The sequence below is a fragment of the Brachycentrus maculatus genome, unplaced genomic scaffold (genome assembly GCF_059751285.1).
Source record: "Brachycentrus maculatus isolate JH-2025_06_01 unplaced genomic scaffold, ASM5975128v1 h1tg000578l, whole genome shotgun sequence".
NCBI classification, from domain to species: domain Eukaryota; kingdom Metazoa; phylum Arthropoda; class Insecta; order Trichoptera; family Brachycentridae; genus Brachycentrus; species Brachycentrus maculatus.
The window spans coordinates 1-16,405 of NW_028281318.1; positions in this window are offsets into that span (position 1 = coordinate 1).

The window sequence follows — 16,405 nt, forward strand, 5'->3', positions numbered from 1 at the left end:
TTATCACATTTATTTTAAATTATGTTCCTTCGAATATTAAGTCTTCGTATCAGAAATTCTTGGGAAGGAAATATTTTTTTTTTGCGAAAATCATTTCCTTATTACTGCTTGATAATTTCCTGCATATGTAATGTATAACGTTACATATTTGATTTAAACGATAGATATTTAGGGAAATATAGTTCCTGATTATTGTCATACAGTTCTCAAAATGAGAGTGATTGAATTTGTAAATTTGAAAATAAAACACTTATGTTTTACAATAAAACAACAATTAAAACAGTTCTTTCCACTTTATTTGACCAGTTACCGGGTTTCGTCATCTCTGACATCATTAGACTGATAGGTTAGATTTAATAAATTATACCTACAAATATCAATTTTTAAAACCAAATTTATGTAAAATCCTACTTTAACGCTTACCATAACTAATATGGAATTAAAATTTACACACCACCTACAAAAATTCATTAAATTTGAATCCATTTTATTAGAATATTTTTATTTATAAAGCTTTCTAAAAATATTTAGCCTACCATGAGCCTAATGACGTCGATAACGATAAAATTTATATATATATATATATATATATATATATAATATATATATATATATATATATATATACATATATATATATATATATATATATATATATATATATATATATATATATATATATATATATATATATATATATATATATATATATATATATATATATACATATATATATTTATATATATATATATATATATATATATATATATATATATAATATATATATATATATATATATATATATATATATATATATATATATATATATATATATATATATATATATATATATATATATATATATATACATATTTATATTTATATATATATATATATATATATATATATATATATATATATATATATATATATATATATATATATATATATATATATATATATATATATATATATATATATATATATATATGTATATATATATATATATATATATATATATATATATATATATATATATATTATATATATATATATATATATATATATATATATATATAATATATATATATATATATATATATATATATTATATATATATATATATATATATATATATATATTATATATATATATATATATATATATATATATATATTATATATATATATATATATATATATATATAATATATATATATATGTATATATATGTATATATATATATATATATATATATATATATATATATATATATATATATATATATATATATATATATATATATATAATATATATATATATATATATATATATATATATATATATAAAAAGAGTCAGTCAAAGCGGATACAGCTTCAGTTTGCGAAACACAATGAATACTTTTACTGGAAGTTTGCCAACATCCTTTCTGGAGATGTAATGCAATTAGTCCAGGTGGCAGGCGCTGCAATGCGGTCCCAAGCATTGGGAACCAGTGCAAATGTTATCTTAAAATATCAATAATACCGTCAGTTATGTCATTTACAATTTAAAGAACAAACTAAGAGGTTTCTTTACTTCTTAAATTATGATTCTTGCAATTTTAAGAGATGTTGGTAAAAAAAAACTTGTTCGTAAAGTAAACAAACATGAGGTGATCAGTTAACTTTTAATATCTCTTTCTCAAGTAAAGTATGAAACAATTTTATAGATCCGGTTAATACAATGAACCTAAAGCTTTGAATTTTCTGAAACCATTAATTCTAATTATTGAGTGGATTTAATTCTTTATAAATTAAAAGTTAATTTATTTTTATGACAGCTGTTTTGCCTTATGAAAGCACTGACTAAATAAACAAAACACACGCGAAACTTAAAAATGGTTTAATTCTCGAAAATTTGAAGATTGATAAATCGCATGATATAACAAAATTGCACATACTATGGTGTCTTTCTTTCATAAACAATATTTTAAAAACCCGCCAATTATTCTAATTCCTGATCTGACTTTTTTCCACGTGATGAACTTTCATGTAAAAATTTGGAAACAACATACTAACATTAGAAAAAATCTTTCATAAAAAATTGGCAAAATGATTCAAGATGCATAAATCTGCGAAAGGCGAGATTTTTTTGCAAAGACAGAGAAGTGTGGCGTTCTATTTTCTCTACCTACCCCTGCGGGGGAGCGGAGTGATGGTTTTTTTGTTTATAAGTTAGTTAAACAAGCATTTTTAATTTTATTTTCATGTACTAATTTGTGCCGTCTTTATTGTTTATCCTTACACATTAGTATATGGATATCATCTATGTAGTTGGAATCGAATAATATTTTTTTATTATAATTGATTTTATTTTATTTTTATTTCAATTTAAAATTTCATTTCCATCCTTGACTTCTGACCGCCACGTAAGTAGGTACTGGAAAATACTAGAAATATTTCGACTGGTATCCCTGCGCACCTGGCGGCGGAAAACGTAAACCAACGTCAATGGCGGGAAAGTTATGAAGAAATATTATTTATAATTTGGTGGTCAACGCCTAGAATAGACCGCGTGCTGACTCACCCAGCCTTCGCTGCATGTAGCCGCGGGTTTCTCGGAAAATTCTAAGTACCTATTTCTCTAATAATTATTGCTCCACTTCAAAGTCTTGGCGTTTCCGTTAATCTTTGAAAGATATAGGTTATGTTTACGTTGCTTTTTAAATGCCCATTTGAGTTGTCATCTTGCCAATCAAAACGTCAATTATTTAAAAAAGTATTTAGGACGCCAGAGGCTAAATCACGATCATATTGCGTGAGGATATGATCTCAATAACTTGGAAAAAGTGAATTTTAATAGGCGTCAATAAAATTATGACATTTTGAATTATCTGCTGGGTAAGAACGTTGCCTTTTTCACATTGAATATTCATATTGAGGTGACTTTTGATTTTAAAAGGTGGCGCATAATTAATCACCCTATCGGAAGATGTTATAATTTTTGCAAATGGCGTCGTGTGTCAATCATATTTGACATTTGTAAACAAGACAACTGCAATATACAAAAAAAAATCATAAAATGGGCAGAAATGAGTATCAACACTGGCGGCAGTCACTTGACATAAGTGTAAAATCTTTTCACTTAATAGAAAAAAATGTAAGGGTTCAAATATGCAATCACTCAATTTTTTTTATTTAGTAAAAAAAGTGAGATAAAAACAAAATTAGATTATTAATTTTGCCCAACTCTAAACTTGTTTTTATACTGCAGCTGTCTAGTTTACAATTTTTAAATATTATTGACGCACGATGCCATTTGCAAAAATTATAAAATCTTCTGATACGGTGACTAATTTTGCGCCAACCTGTATAAAGTCTTTAATTATGTATACGACATATATACATAAACAAAAATAAACATATAAGTTTGTTTAAAATCTTAAATTTCCCAACGGTATTTACCGATTGCTTTTTTTACAAAATGTTGCATTCTAAAACGCTCGTGTTTTACGCTCTTTTCATTATTTTCCAATTAACTAACTAGACAGAGTCACTGCAAGCTCTTAAATACATTTTTTTAAATGTATATACTTATACATATATAAACAGTATTGTGACATTTTATTAATATCACTTGCTTTGTGGTTCGTCATTTTAACTTTTTTTGTTTTGAAAAATTGTTAATAATTTTAGAAACATATGTTTTATTAATTTATTATTAGATTAAAACCAATATTTTTAGCTTTTCCACTTTTTTTTTATAAAAAAAAGTGGAAAAGCTAAAAATATTGGTTTTAATCTAATAATATATTAAAAATGCAATTCCATCACGACGTGCCAGTGGATAATTTAAATATATGTTTTATTACCCACTTACCGAGATTTTTGACTACTAGTTTCGAGACGTACCGGTCTCTTCGTCAGGACAATCACTACACTATAGCATGTTGTGATTGGTCAATCAAACCAGTCTTGACAATCAAATGTGACAATTTGTACGCCCTGTAAATACCTAGATATCCATATTCTTCTTCATCTATATTTTTGCTAATGTAATGTTTATAATTTTTAATGTAACTATTGTTTATTGTATTTTTTTATATGTAAGCTGTACAATTCCCGAACGAATAAAATAAATAAAAAAATAATTACATTGAAATGTCAATATAAAAAATATTCACTCGTAACGGAAGTGCTTATAGTAAAATAAATAGGTTTGATTTTTTTTTCTTAGTCAAAAATTAAACCCTGAAGAGGGCAACAGGTTGTTGTCGAAACTAGTTGGTTAGTAAAAATGTGAGTGGATCTTTTTATTTCTCGAAATAATATATTCATGAATTTCTCTCTTACATATATGATTTGGAATGCGTCCCTTATAATCTATATATGCCTGAATATATGTAATTGTAATAATTCAGTAGCTTACATTTTTATACTTATACACTAAGAGCCTGGAGGCATCTAACGTGACATACTGCCATGTCACCACTGGGAAATTCACGGCAACGTACGTGATGAGATTACGCTAGCATGTAGGTACATATGTAGGTACTGCGTTGTGCCTGGTAAGCCTCGAAGGATCAAGCAACATTAGCGAGAACTGGGTTAAATCATATAACGTAATACAAAGGTAGAAACATACCTTATTATTTAGTCGAAAAAAATTGTTTTGTCAATTTTATTTAATTATAAAAAAAATATGTAGTTTTTCAATAAACAAAATTAAAAACATCTAATGCTTAAAATTAAATGAAAATGAAAATGAAACCCAGGAAATCTGAACTAATTGGGAATATGACCTGTTCGGATTTAGTGAATTCGGATTAACTAAGAAATTTGTAAAATAGTACATACATGGTATTTACACTTTAGTAGTTACGTTGTAAGTGGAGGGCTGACACCTTTCCTTCGTGTGTTAACGATCAAGATAACACTGCGTTTATATGATACAGTGCCCTTTGCACCATTGGGGTGTGGAAGAGGGTTTGAAAAGTTACGTTGTATGCGCTTTTACATTTCCCCTTTTAAATTTCAGACTAATATTACAGTAACACTTGCCTTCATCGTCCACTTTGTGTAATACCATTTTAATATTATAATAGTATTACACAAAGTGAACGATGAATGATAAGAGGAGTGTTATATAGCTATACCAATATAACCATGACAATCTTTTTTTAATATACAATATATATACTTGAGATAAAATATACAGGTTCAGTACTGTATAATTTTTTAACTTTTTAATAATTTTTAAACGAAATTAGGTTATGTGTAATAATTTTATATAATAATAAATGTTTTCAGTCTTTGCGTACTTTTTAAATATTTTTTTCAAACTCTTTTTCTGATTTTTGGGGTTCCACTTTGACTTAATTATAGCGCTGACCGGTTTTGTAACAAATAGATCCTTCCTCAATATCAATTGATTAAAACGAATTAGTTTTAAGGAAGAAGATTTTTACTTTGAACCGGTCTACGTCATGATTAAGTTTTAAAATAATTCTAATAATTATAATCTAGTTAGTAATAGATGCATAAAAACACAGGGGAAGACAGAGTAAAACTTGGGATGATCAAATTTTCCTAATACAAGAAAGTGGTCAGGTCAGAAGTTGAAATAATCAGCGGATATATATGAGGAGATGTTGATTGCAATGATAGATTGGTGTGGCGTTCTATTCACTCTGCCTTCCCTTGCAGTGAAGCGGCGTGATGGGTAGTTAGTAAGTATTTGAAATATAAATAAGGGTGTTGTTTTCAGTGAGCATAAATTTAAAATATATTCAAATTGATCCCGTCGAAAATGGAAAATCATAAGGCGTTTAATTATTTCACACTACTGTTTCAAATATTAAATGAGATGGTCTTATATTTAAATTTATTAAATCTTAAATTATTGAACGTTTTTATATTGTCTCTTTAATGAGTCAAAAAAATTAATCATTTAATTTGAAAACTTTTATAAAATATTTCTTTTTTGAATTCAAAACTTGCCCTGGAACATTATTAATATTTTGAAAAAAGTTTCCTAGATTAAATTTTGTAAAACAGAAAAAAGCTAAAGAAAACGTGTATTTTTAAGTATTTTTCTTTTTCGGTTCTGGAGGATAAAGTTGGGAATTCTTTAATTAGTTCATCCGACTTGTGTTCATATTTCTGTAAAAGATCAAGTTGGTCGCGTCTTCAATCACACAACTGTCAAAATAAGTAAATATTACATAATAACTGAGTAGATACTGCAGATATTAGGTTATCGATTCACGGGAATTGCTTGAAATATCTTCATCTCATCAATCCTTGTATATCGACAGGTTTCATCAAGAAAAGTAGTGTATTGGTCGGACCTTTGCCAAAACCTCGTAGTATACACATTAATAATGTAGTTCTTAGGGTTTGGTCAGATGGAGAAGATGGCTTTTCATCTGTGTGAACCTCACCCGAAAAACAGCATTTACTATTTTTTTTTTATTTACGGCTGATATTTTTTTTTACAAAAATATGAACAGTAAAAATAAATAATACACCAATAAAAATCATCACTTACAATAATCACTATCAATAACAATACATTTTCAAAACAATTTGTCACATAAACGACTGTTACATATAATGAAATAACAACTATGTAATTTTTTCCATATGAATTTTATTTGACCAGCAACCGGGTTTCATCGTAACCGACATCATCAGACCAGTCTGGTGATGACGAAACCCGGTTGCTGGTTAAATAAAATTCATGTGGCAAAATTTATATAGTTGTTATTTTATTATATAAAATGCAGTTCCACCATGAAATGTCAGTATAAAACTTAAGACTGTTACAAACTTAAAAAAATCTGGAAAATCAGTTCGGTGCAACAAAGAAAAACTTTAGCTATACTTACGAAAATGCCAAATTATGAGAAACTAAAATTTTGCAAAATATTACTGATAAATTCATTTCCTTTAGGCTAATACATATATCATACTATATACATCTGAATCCCATGGACAGCTAGACGCACCAACAAGTCCATTCGTCAGCAGTTACACTTGGATGATTTGACTCTGGCCAATGTCCGTACAAGACGGATTCTCCAGTTCTTTGGGCGCGTTACGCGTAATAATGAGGGTAGCCTGTAATGACTGGTTATGATTGGAAGCCTGGAATGGAAGAGAGGGAGAGGAAGATCTCCCACATAATGGAGCGACCAAGTTAAGGCAACAGTAGGCACCTCGGTGGTTGGAGCGCTATGTGCAGTGCAATCAAGGGATAACTGGAGAAGAGTCATTGCTTCCACAAGAGTCACAACTCTCAGTAAAGAGGAATAAAACGGAGAAGAACAATAGAAATATGGGTTTCTGATAGAGTTATTTGAAATCCCCCTAAAACTAATGCATTATAAGCTTAAATAATAAAAATGAAAATGGTATTTTCTGGCGTTTCTCATGTGTGTGATTATAATCCAGGATTCGGACCTCACATACTAATATAAGAGTTTCTGCTTGGTAAAAAGCTTCTTTACATCGCACCAACACACTGGGGAACTTCTAGAAAACTTGGTGATGGACTTACAGTCTTGTATTATTTAGATTGGCAGTGACAGGTATATTGAAAGCTTTTAAATGTTAATTCACAGTAAAATCGGGATACAATTTTATGTTGTTGCACATTTTCAATAAATTTCGCAACTAAGCTAAAAAAAAAATGCTAAGCAAGAGCAGATCTGTCAGGAAGCCTAGATGCTTCTGTATCAGATCTGGGCATGCGGTGGGACAGCTTTCAATATAATCTCACCAATAGATGTCTCGAGTGAAGTTCTACTGATTCAAGAACAAGGTTTCTAAATTGGTTCATATATATAGAACTTCCAAGAATTTGAGTAGTGTGGTTGTCAATAATGGGTACAATTGGTGAATGTTACACGTGTGTAAAATGATCGCTTAAACCAGCCTATGACGGTCGTCAACCCCGTAAATGCCCAGACTTCCATATTCTTCTTCATCTTTGATAAGATGTCAAAAGAAAAACAAAAAAATAATATCAAAAAAATATGTATATAATGCTATTCAGTTTAATGATGTCGGTTTCAACGAAACCAGGTCGCTGGTCAAATAAAATTTATGTGGAAAAAAACTATATAGCTGTTATTTTATTTTGTGTGTGGTTACCACATCTTGATCGTGGACCGACGAAATAAAATAGAGATCAGTGAAACGAGATCACAATGGATGTTGGATTTGGGATATTGATACGTGATCATCCGATATGCGAGACTATAAGTGCCAATAAAGAATCGAGATTTACTTTTTGGGATGAAATATCGAAAGAGAAAACTTTTCCATCGAATTTCAGCAAAGAATAAAATGGAACTTGGGGGCTGTCAATCAACCTACACGTGATTGAAATATGGATTTCAAATTTATTTATTTTAAATTAAATCCTTTTTTGACCATATTGACATCTCAACATAGACGTAGAAAAATATGGAAGTCTAGATATTATAACAAGGATCACTTTATACGAATTTCAGAAGTTTATACCTTCTTTCACATGCTATTTCGCGGGCACCTGCTGTGGTTGAATTTAGTAAAAAAAATATCTGAGACCTTTATAAAATGTACTTACTACCACAACTGACCCTTATCCGCACCCTATGGTGCATAGGGCACTGCATAAATTGTTTCAGTGTTTATTCAATCGTTTATTATATAAAGGCAAGATGATCAGTTCTGCCCTTCAGTTACCATTTCAGGGTAATGATAAATAAATACAAGAGTGAAAAAACACTTATTTATTTTCTCCCCCCCCCTGGGAATCGAACCCAGGACCCCCAGTATGGTAGCCAAATGTGCTTACCATTACACTACGGAGGTGGACAATGTACTTACTATTTTTATTACATTTACAAAACTATTTTTTCGTATAGTTTTATAAATAAGTTTGTTAAAATATGCCCTCGGCATGGGTAAAATCAGTGAGAGAACATTATTGTGATATAAAATTATGGATGTGATGTGAAATGAATAATAAAAAACTACTCAATTGTATAAAAACCATTAAATATTTCATGTTCATTCTGTTATTTTAAGACGGTAATAATTAACGATTCCCTAAAATTGCCGAAACCTATGAATTATTCCTCCCTGTAAGTTAGAACAAATAGGTTGGTAATTTGAGTAAGGGTTTTACATTTTAGCATAACCGGAGCTCGCTTACTTTTAGTAGGCCGCAAAACCGTACACATATTTATAAAATACGTATCGGAAAGTTGTGTTAAAAAAATAACAAAAGTAATTTTGAAAAAACTTTTTAAAATTAAACAACTTTGATTTAACCACTTTTTTATTATAAATACACTTTAACCGACCGGTTTCGACAACAACGTTGTCATCATCAGGGTTTATTAAATTCTAAAATATTAAAATATTAAAATAATTAATTACGTTGCCTTACCAAAAACTTCCACACACTCCGTAAAAGAAAAGTAAATGTATTTTTTTTTCAATAATAAAAAATAAATAATAAAAAAGTGGTTTAAAAAAAAGTTTTTTTTTATAAAGTTTAAAAAATGTGCCACAAAGTATCTGCGAAAAACATTCAAGAAAAGTGATGTTGAAATTTTGTATTGAAGAAATGAAAAGAGCGCTCAATACATTAACATAAAAAGTACAGTTACATTTTTATTTTTAATTATTCAAGTTTTTTTTTAACTTTATTCAAAATATAATGTAAGATAAAATTTTTCGATATTTTATATATTACGTATAGTTTAAGTGTGGCTGACTAACTAGGGTCTAAATTAGCCAAAATTTAGAGTTTATAAATCAAATAATTATTACACATAAAATAAAACAGGTCGTATTTGCAGCGCTTACGACTTATTGTAGGCTGGTTTACATTTAAATAAAAGAGTCTCTGCTTAGATGCTTTCTCAAATAAACCACAGAGACTGCCGCGAACTCAAACACGAAGTTATGTGAGGATAATATGTTATTGTATGAGTCCAAAAAAATTGTGTGGTTGTCAATGATGGATATAATGGTGAAATGTAAGCATGCATGTATTAAGGTACGTGAACTGATTCGGAAAGAATTTAACACACAGTTTATTAAAATCTCTGCTAAATATTTTTTTATTAAAACTTTCTCAATCATTCATTGATGCTGCGAAGAACTTACATTTGAAATAAGGTGTCAATCAAAGGATAAATACAACTTACAAAACTTGAGTAGTGTGGTTGTCAATCATGGGTAGAATGACGAATGTTACGTGTGTATAAAGTGATCACTTAAACGATCCTTTGATAGGTCGTTAGCCCTGTTTTTTTTCACACAGATTTCCGTATTTTTCTTTACCTATGTTGAGATAATAATAAAGAAAAATATATATTACTGATTTTACACTCGAATATTTATTAAATATCGCCCTGTACTGGTCCCTTAAGCGCAGGAGAGATCACATTGCTTTCATTTAAGCAACAATCAAGAAAACACCGCGTCATAACAATGCAGTGTCCTATGCACCATTGGGTACGGATAAGGGTTAAAAGAAGAAGATTTTGAGATGTCAATATAAAAATTATTTATTGTAACTGCAGACAGTGGGTGGAATTCCATGTTGAATTGTTGGGTAATATATCCAAAATTAAACAAGGTTTATTGGATTGAATTCTACATTTATATATGTATATGTTAATACGTGACGCGTTCCGTCTTATTAAGACATTATCAAACACTCTAGAGTGTTTGATAATGTCTTAATAAGACGAAACGCGTCACTTATTAACAAATATATAAATAAGTATAAGGTATATTGGATTAAATTCTACACTTATGTACGTATATGTTAATACGTGACGCGTTTCGTCTTATTAAGACATTATCAAACACTCTAGAGTGTTTGATAATGTCTTAATAAGACGAAACGCGACACGTATTAACATATACATAAATAAATGTAGAATTCAATCCAATAAACCTTGTTGAATTTTGGATATATTACCCAAAAATAAAAATCATTCCTGGAGAAGCCTAGATTTGAAAACAAGGATTTGAACATACTTATAATGTTGTTTATTTACGTAAGACTAAACGGAAATAAGCAGAATCTCATTCAGTCTCTCTTTTCCTAACGTGATCTATTTTTTCATCCCCATTAAATTTAAACCCACCCCTACATCGTGAAAAACTCACCCATTTTTATCAACCACTTGGCGTAAGAGACATTTATCATAGAGAAATCTGTTTCCTTCATCTCGTCTTCACGGGAATATTGCGAAAAACATCCTGAATAAATTTACACCAAACAAAAGGTTTCTGTTTTTATTTTTTGTCCCAGCTACCCTTCCCACTGCCAAAAGTGATACTTTGTTTTACAATAAGGGATGGTTTTGAGGGCGGAAGGCTACAAGGGTTAAGGAGGATAAGTTTCTGCGATCCGTTTAACTCCTTATTAAGAGAGGCCTAAAAATCTCTTCATTTTGTATCAAGTGTCACATTTTTTGTTAGATAGTTTTTTAAGAAAGTAAAAATTGATTTTAAAATTCTTTGGTCATAAAGTTATATATTTCACAAGATGTTTTTAGCCACGTATTGCTGTGACTCTGTCTGGTTAAATATAAAAGAAATAAATTTGAAAGCACACATTTCTAACACGTTTAATAATACAATGCTTGTTGAGGAATGAAAATATCAAAAACCTACAAAACAACAATGGAATCGAAAGTATTAAAAGTACCAGCAGCTGTCAAGTAGCACGCTCTCCACTATATTTAGTATTGCGTGTGTTGCTGTTACTCTCACAGTTTCACAGATGGTGCTGCCATTGCGGTCAAAAAACCTTTTTCTCAAAAATCATGAGAAACTCTCCTAGTTATATATTAAAATACGCTCGTATTTAAATGCAACGTTGTGTCAAAATTTCAAAGCAATCGGTGAATAACTTTAGGAGATTTTATATTTTGAACAAACCTGAGCAAAATCTGAGCATTTCAGGGCTTGTGACCTGATATTTAGATGTCTTAAGTAATCAATTTATATACTTGTGTAACTTACACCGTTCTGACTTTTTAGAAACAATTTTTTTTTAGTTTTTTTTTTAAAGATGTATACACATGTCGCTCACTATCAACAACGTCATAAATCAATAATCGTCACTTTTCAGTTGTGCTTGTTTTTGGAATGCTCAGAAAATGTACTTTATCCCAGCAAAAGCGGCATATTTTCAACTTAATATTATCACGCTACAGGGCAGAAAGTGCTGTTTTTGCATTTTGAAGAAAGGGTATTGTTTAATTATTTTTTTAAGTAAACTTAATATTTTTAAAATAGAGAAAAAACATTCAGGTTTTACCTCAAAAGATCTGTGGCATTCTTAAAAGTTCAATAAGTGGCTTGATATTTATTTTTAAAACATTGTATTATATTTTATACTTTAAAAACGATCTCGTGAAAACTCTTTTTTTTATATATGACGTTGTTGAAAGGAGTGAGCGATGTATGCACTACTTTTTTTAAATTTTGCAACAAAATTCTACATCTGTTAAAATAAACAACTGATATAAGAAATGAATCCAACAATAATGCATAGCACAGTCCTTTTTTAAGCTTTTTGATACTATGAAATTCGATTTTATTCCTAAATTCACTTTTATACGGCAGTCGTAAAGAGAGCTTGTATTTAATGATATTTTATTAAATATTTACGCAGAATCTATTTCATTTCACTTTGATTATTTTTTTACAAAAGAAATCTAAAAACATACTAACACGTTTCTAAAAATTTAATAAATTTCACAAGGATCAGAAAACGTTCAAATGAAGAATAAAATCGACGGCCCCTACGAAAAGTACTCTATTTGTAAATCTGTTACTTTACAGGAGAGAGCTTAGAAGATTTTTTCAGCATATTTTTTTTTATTAATAATTAACGGTTTTATCCGAAATATTAAACTAGTATTATACATTCACATAAAATAATGCATTAAATCGTTTTAAAGTTTATACCTTGTCAAAATTAAATAGTTAGCCTTTTAGGAGTTCAGCTCATTTCGAAAATTCGATGTAGATAGCGTCTCTTATACGCCTGAAAACTAGGCGTTATTCATTTTATATATTTTGTTAGTTTGTTAATATTTGTAGATAACGGTCAGTTGATAACATACACCAAATACCTCAAAATTCTCAAAAATGTAGTTAGAGCACTTTATGTAGGGCACGTTGAAATATACATACAATTCAGATGTCTTGTCAAAATATTATTTCAATACAATATTCAAAGACATCGCTTAAGCTTTAGATAAGCATAATCCACGTTGTCAAAGTCAGTAAGTTCCGTTCAACTAAAATACAGCCTCAAGTTCCCCACACCAAGAATAACACGACGAGTTTCTTCGGGACATTGCCTTATTCAAAATACACAATTCGAAATAACAAAAACCAAAAATTAGGCTGTTTTTCAGGCGTAAGTAGCCGAAATAAAATGTAAATCTACCCCTGAAAGATCTAAAAGCCACAAAAGGACGGATTATTTGAGTGATACTTGAAGGGTGATTTTGTAGAGGGATTTTTCAACAGAAACTTTTCCCTTCAATAAGGGATGATTTTTGGGTTTCACGCATTCAGAAAATGAAAAGAATGTTTTATAACACATACAAAGTACACCGTTAAGCATATGTTTTATCACATATACGCATACTAATAAACTATTTAATTCATTTAGTTGTCAACTCATATGATTTCTTTGAGATTTGGGCTACTAATTTGAATCATTAACTGTTAAGAGAACATCTTTAGTTCTCGAAACTAGTTGTGTTTATATTAATTATCTCGAAAATTGGTTTTAAGACCTTGTATGAAGAAGGCATTTTTTCTTCCTTTTGTTTTCTCTTTAACGCCTGCATCCTAACAGTGTTGCTGCACGGATGTGAGTCGTGGCACCTCACCAAAGCTCAAAGCAAGAAACTAACAAGTTTTGATAATAGGTGCCTGAGGCGAATACTGGGCATAAAGTAGTATGACTTCGTCAGGAATGACGATGTGAGGAGAAGAACTCAACAGCCCCTCATACTAGAAGTCCTGAAGAGGAGAAGGTGGACATGGTTGGGACATGTCCTTAGAATGCCACCTGAGAGCATCAACCCCTCATGTCTCTTCTTCCAACCACGAGGATTCCGGCGCCTTGGAAGGCCGCTGACGACCATTCACCGACTATGAGGAAGCCAAGGAGATGGCGCGTGACATAGTGACTTAGAGACGTCTCGTGTTGGCCATATGCTCCACCAGAAGAAGTGTTTTTTTTTTAACAATTATGTTATTCCACAAAATTGTTGCCAAATCCAATATCGAAATATCAGCAATCCTTAGAACACTCGATATAGCATACACGTACTCACACAAGCTTGTATTATTTAGACAAGCTTATAAGAAATAAATTCAGCTATTAAATTCTTCAAAATGGTGCCGGGTATATTGAAAAAAACTAAAACTTAGAGAGGTTTTGATTTATATTTGGCATTAACTTTATAGTTTAAAACTAACTTAATACCACGCCACGTACCGCAGGAGTAGGCAGAGAAAAAAGAACGCCACACCACTTTACAAACAATCTTTGCCTCTTCCGCATTCATGCATCTCGTTATACATACCGGTTGATTACTCCGGATACTTATGGAGGCGAATATTGTTTTGCAAAGACAGAGTGGTGTGGCGACTCTAAAAATCAGATTTGAATATTTAGTATGAAAACGAAAAATAATGCTGGTAATGTAAAATAACAAAATTTTGAGTGTGTCCAAATACTTGTTCACGATTCTGGATTATCTCCAATTAGTGGAGTAACTTTTCATATTATTTTTTGACATCACAACAAAGATGAAGAAAAATATAAAAGTTTGAGTATTTAAGGAGCTTGCGACTCCTACTTACTTCACTTATTTAAAATAAAAAAAAACAACGTTAAAAATATAAAAAATAAAACATCTTTTAATGTAGAAATTATTGTAAATAAATGTAAATTTATGGTCCGCAAGCACGAGTTAGTTTTCTCAACCAAATAAGAAAGGGAATTAATATAAGTTAGCTCTGTTCATTAAATGCTCCAGGTTTCCTGAAAAACAACCCTAATTAATCACCCCTAAATATAATTTTCACGTAATATCTTCGCATTGGGGATGAATTTCAAGCAGCCTCCTCGGCCGCTTTAGAGTAATGAGGTTCTTAAATTTAATATTAACTGCGAATCATTAAGCGTAGAAAAATACAGGGTGAGGATTACAATATACTAACTCTAATGTATGGAAGTGAAACATGGAGTTGGCAAAAGAAGGATGAAAGGAGACTGAATGCAGTCGAAATGCGATCTCTCAGAAGAATGTGCGACAAAACGATGTGTGATAGATGTGCGAATAGTGAAATAAGGAAGGAATGCAAAGCTGACATAAGCATCATCGATAAAATTAAGAAAGGTGTGTTGAGATGGTTTGGACATGTAGAACGAATGAGTGAGGTAAGAACGGTAAAAAAAATTTATGAGGCGAATGTTAGCGGGAAAAGTAGCAGAGGAAGACCGAGAAAAATATGGTACGATCAGGTATGCCAAATACTTGAAAGTGGTCAGGTTAGGAGTCGTAACAATGAGGAGATGCATGAACGTGGAAGAGGCGAAGAATGTCTGCAAGGACAGAGTGGTGTGGCGCTCTATTCTCTCTGCCTACCCCCGCGGGGAAGCGGCGTGATGGTTAGTTAGTTAGTTGGTTAGAGGATTACAATATAATTTCGGAATAGATTTTAGCAGGTCGAAGTGGCACTGACCCTCATAAATATAATGAAAACGAGAATAATATAATTTGAATATTATTTTTGACATCTCATCAAAGATGAAGAAGAATATGGAAGTCTGGGCATTTACGGGGCTGACGACCGTCATAGGCTGGTTTAAGTGATCACTTTACACACGTGTAACATTCACCAATTCTACCCATTATGGACAACCACGCTACTCAAATTCTTGGAAGTTCTTTATATATGAACCAATTTAGAAACCTTGTTCTTGAATAACTAGAACTTTACTAGAGACATCTATTGGTGAGATGTAAAGAAGCTTTTTATTAAGCAGAAACTCTTATATTAATTACCTGTAATTGGAGATAATCCAGATTTTGTGAACAAGTATTTGGACACACTCAAAATGTTGTATATAATAAGAATTGTGAATAAGTATTTGGATACAGTAAAAATTGAGCAGTTTACGTATTTGTTCAGTATAACATTTCAATAAAACATAGTTTTACAGAAATACCAAAACGCTCGTATCGCAATAACAATACAACTTTTACTGAGGTCATGTTTTGATATTTTGAAAGGTCCCGACAAAGTCTACTGCTTCGGGATTTGCCATGGTTTTAAGACACCCTATATGTATTTATGGCATATTAAACTA